The sequence below is a fragment of the Oncorhynchus keta genome, unplaced genomic scaffold (assembly GCF_023373465.1).
Source record: "Oncorhynchus keta strain PuntledgeMale-10-30-2019 unplaced genomic scaffold, Oket_V2 Un_contig_29957_pilon_pilon, whole genome shotgun sequence".
Lineage (NCBI taxonomy): Eukaryota > Metazoa > Chordata > Actinopteri > Salmoniformes > Salmonidae > Oncorhynchus > Oncorhynchus keta.
In genome coordinates, this window is record NW_026286815.1 from 1 (window position 1) to 5000 (window position 5000).

The 5000-nt window shown below is 46.5% G+C and overlaps 1 pseudogene; it reads right to left on the bottom strand.

The window, feature by feature from the left end:
- Positions 1-1316: 1316 nt before the first annotated feature.
- The window catches only part of LOC127923510 (protein sidekick-2-like), a 74708-nt pseudogene continuing 71024 nt past the window's right edge, over positions 1317-5000 (bottom strand).

Here is a 5000-nt window from a genome sequence, read left to right on the forward strand (position 1 = left end):
GGTTAGGGGAGGTACTAACCTGGGGGTAGAGTTGGGGGAGATACTAACCTGGGGGTAGGGTTAGGGGAGGTACTAGCCTGGGGGTAGAGTTAGGGGGAGGTACTAACCTGGGGGTAGAGTTAGGGAGAGGTACTAACCTGGGGGTAGAGTTGGGGGAGATACTAACCTGGGGGAGGGTTAGTAGGAGGAGGTACTAACCTGGGGAGGGTTAGGGGGAGGTACTAACCTGGGGGAGGGTTAGGGGAGGTACTAACCTGGGGGTAGAGTTAGGGAGGTACTAACCTGGGGGAGGGTTAGGGGGTACTAACCTGGGGGTATGGTTAGGGGAGGTACTAACCTGGGGGTAGGGTTAGGGGAGGTACTAACCTGGGGGTAGAGTTAGGGGAGGTACTAACCTGGGGGAGGGTTAGGAGGAGGTACTAACCTGGGGGAGAGTTAGGGGAGGTACTAACCTGGGGGTAGAGTTAGGGGAGGTACTAATCTGGGGAGGGTTCGGGGAGGTACTAACCTGGGGAACTCAGATGATATTGTAGAAGAAGAGTTGACCCTGTCCCTTGGAGGTCATCCAGCCACCTGGATGGTGTAGGTGGTGAGGCGGTCAGCCCGGTGACCCGTACTCCTGGGTCAGGTTAGGGGTAGTGGGTGACCCGGGTGTTGGTCCGGTTAAACTCCTCCCACGATATACAGTAGCCTGTAGGAGAGGACATCACAGCTGGTTAGACTGATACAGAGGACATAACGAGACTAGAATACAACTGACTAGGTATCCCCCTTTCCCTATAGAATTGAATAGAATAGATCTTTATTGGCCATTTGCACAGAAATGGATTCTTTAGCTACCACAGTACCCTGTTTGGTTGACCCTGTCCAACAAACAGGGTCAACCATAGACCATGACTACAGTAGGCCTAGTCATCTGTGAGGACTCTGCTCTTCTCGTTGGGGTCTCTCCAGAGAGGGTTAGGGTTAGATACTATACTATACTAGGTGCAGTACCTGTGAGGACTCCATTCTTCTCGTTGGGGTCTTTCCAGAGAGGGTTAGGGTTAGATACTATACTATATTAGGTACAGTACCTGTGAGGACTCCATTCTTCTCGTTGGCGTCTTTCCAGAGAGGGTTAGGGTTAGATACTATACTATACTAGGTACAGTAACTGTGAGGACTCCATTCTTCTCGTTGGGGTCTCTCCATAGAGGGTTAGGGTTAGATACTATACTATATTAGGTACAGTACCTGTGAGGACTCCATTCTTCTCGTTGGGGTCTCTCCATAGAGGGTTAGGGTTAGATACTATACTATAGTAGGTACAGTACCTGTGAGGACTCCATTCTTCTCGTTGGGATCTTTCCAGCTAACCTTCAGAGATGTGTCCAGGATCTCTGTGAAGCTCAGGTGACCAACGGCACCAGGCTCTGGACACACACACACACACACACACACACACACACACACACACACACACACACACACACACACACACACACACACACACACACACACACATGTTTAGTGCACAGCACACACACACACACACACACACACACACACACACACACACGCACACCAGTATGTTTACAGTAGTGCATATACTTTTCAGTAGTACGTATACTTTATAGTAGTAGTAAACTTTGCAGTAGTACCATATACTTTACAGAAGTATCATATACTTTACAGTAGTACCATATACTTTACAGTAGTACCATATACTTTAAAGTAGTACCATATACTTTGCAGTAGTACCATATACTTTACAGTAGTTTCATATACTTTGCAGTAGTACCATATACTTTATAGTAGTACCATAAACTTTGCAGTAGTATCATATACTTTACAGTAGTATCATATACTTTACAGTAGTACCATATAATTTATAGTAGTACCATAAACTTTGCAGTAGTATCATATACTTTACAGTTATACCATATACTTTGCAGTAGTACCATATAATTTACAGTAGTACCATATACTTTACAGTAGTATCATATACTTTGCAGTAGTATCATATACTTTGCAGTAGTACCATATAATTTACAGTAGTACCATATACTTTAAAGTAGTACCATATACTTTGCAGTAGTACCATATACTTTACAGTAGTTTCATATACTTTACAGTAGTATCATATCTTTACAGTAGTAGCATATACTTTACAGTAGTATCATATACCTTTACAGTAGTAGCATATACTTTACAGTAGTAGAATATACTGTACAGTTATACCATATACCATATACTTTGCAGTAGTATCATATACTTTGCAGTATATCATATACACAGAATATCTGTAGTCCAACACAGTACAGTGTGACGGCTACTGCGCTGGCCCAGTTATGCAGACACAGAATATCTGAGCCAACACAGTACAGTCCGGGCCCTTCGGGTCGATAGAATCATGTGGAAATAGAATTGCTTTTGTCTGTGCCTGTGAGACACTGTCTTTGTGAGTGCCTACAGGTTTGGTATAGTTATGTGACTGTGGTACTCACTGTCTTCGTGAGTGCCTACCGGTTTGGTATAGTTATGTGACTGTGGTACTCACTGTCTTCGTGAGTGCCTACAGGTTTGGTATAGTTACGTGACTGTGGTACTCACTGTCTTCGTGAGTGCCTACCGGTTTGGTATAGTTATGTGACTGTGGTACTCACTGTCTTCGTGAGTGCCTACAGGATTGGTATAGTTATGTGACTGTGGTACTCACTGTCTTCGTGAGTGCCTACAGGTTTGGTATAGTTATGTGACTGTGGTACTCACTGTCTTCATGAGTGCGTAGTCTGTGAGGTGGGCTGCGAGGGCCGTCTCCAGGTGTAGTGAAACACAGGACAGAGGTGTAGTACTCTGTGAACTTCTTCAGTCCAGTCACGTAGCCCACATGCACGCTGTCCTGGAAATTAGGTCTCACTGTCACCATGGTAACATCCTCCTCTTGACCCGCCTCCCACGCCAACAGCTGGAAACAGACGGAGGGATAGTTTAAAAATGTCATAAGAGAAAAGACAACAAAACACTGCAGCTGGTTTATAGTGATCTGTTGTGGCACTGGTACGTCTAATGCTGGATAATGCAGTTCTTATTCTAACCACTAGAGGGCAGTGTATGCCAGTACATAAATGTATTTACAGAACAGGTCGTTCTACTGCACATCCAATAAGAATGTTTGTCTCTGGTAAGGGTCTCTGCTCTCTGTTGCCCACCTTGTATCCCTGGTTGATGCCATTGATGAACTGAGGGCTAGGAGCTGACCAGGTCAGCCTGACTGTAGAGGAGTTGAATGGCTCAGCCTGGACATTACCTGGTGGGACAGTGGGGACTGGGAGAGAGATGGAGGGAGATACGAGAGAGAGAGAGAGAGAGAGAGAGAGAGAGAGAGAGAGAGAGAGCTAAGAGAAGTACGTCACTTCTCAACCCTTAAAGCTGGAGAACTGTGTCTAACCATGTGACTGTGACATGCCCGTCATCCATCCTCACCTCCCTGCAGGGTCCACTCTGTAACCTTGTGGCTGTAGGTACCCCTCCCAGCCCTGTTGTAGGCTGCCACCTCCATCTCATAGTTAGTCCAGATGATGAGGTCCTCCAGGAGTAGGTTATTCTGCTCTGGCCTGGTGATGTTCTTCATCTGACAGTCTACTGGTAGTCCTGACAGACAGTACCTAGGAGGGGCGGAGAGAGAGAGGGATGGTTAGACAGTGCAGAAAGGGGAAAGTGAGGGTGAAAAGAGATGGAAGGGGAGGAGGAAGACAGTAGGATTGTGACCATGACCCAAGTGGTGTTATACAGGTTAATAACCAAGATGAATGTCATTGACCCCTTCCATCTTCAACCTGGAACAATCCGCTCTGTGTCTTACCTGATGATGTATCCCTGGAGCGGTCCATTCTGGTGGCTCTCCGGGGGTGGTTGCCACTGGATCATGATGGACTGGTTGGTACGACCACTGGCAATCACTGTCTGAGGGGGGGCACTGGGAGGCTCCTCCGGTAGAGAGAGTCTGATGGGAGAGAGGGAGGGAGAGAGAGGGAGAGAGAGATAGGGGAGAGAGGGAGGGAGAGAGAGGGATAGAGAGAGGGAGAGAGAGATAGGGGAGAGAGGGAGGGAGAGAGAGGGAGAGAGAGATAGGGGAGAGAGGGAAGGAGAGAGAGGGAGGGAGAGAGAGGGGAGAGATATAGGGGAGAGAGAAAACTGGCATGAATTAACAAGTGTTTCTGAATATTTCCATGTCTTTTCGTTATGTAACCGTTAAAAGAGAGAGAGAGAAAGAGAGTGTGTGTGTGTGTGTCTGTGTGTGTGTTGGTGTGTGTGTGTGTGTGTGTGTGTGTGTGTGTGTGTGTGTGTGTTTGTGTGTGTGTGTGTGTGTGTGTGTGTGTGTGTGTGTGTGTGTGTGTGCGTATGTGTTCGTGTGTGTGTGTGTGTGTGTGTGTGTGTGTGTGTGTGTGTGTGTGTGTGTGTGTGTGTGTGTGTGTGTGTGTGTGTGTGTGTGTGTGTGTGTAAAGGCAGCACAAAGCAGAGTTGGTCAGACCATTGTCACTGATCTATCCAACTAAGGGCTGTCTGTTTCTATGCCACAGTAAAAGGCTCTGTGATATCTCTCCCTCAGAGAGCTCTCTCTCTTCAGCTCAGCTACCATCAAAGAAGTCATGTGCTGCGTCCCAAATGACTCTGTGGTCCATTTAGAGTGCAGTGGAGCCCTATAGGTCCTGGTCAAATGTAGTACACTGTAAAGGGGAAAGAGAGCCGTTTGGGACGCATCTGCAGTCGAAGCAGGGCTAACGCCACTAAAGGATTCCACTGAGACTTCATTTAAGTTGACATCTCAATTTCTCTTCTGTGCATAGAAACAGAGAAGTGCTGTTCGGGAGCAGAGATAGAGGCAGAGAGATACTTGTACATTTAGCCTTTTGAACTTTAACTATTTGCACATTGTTATAACACTGCACATAGTTATACTATGACATTTGCAATGTCTTTATTCTTTGGGAAATGTAAAAATATGTTTCCCTTGC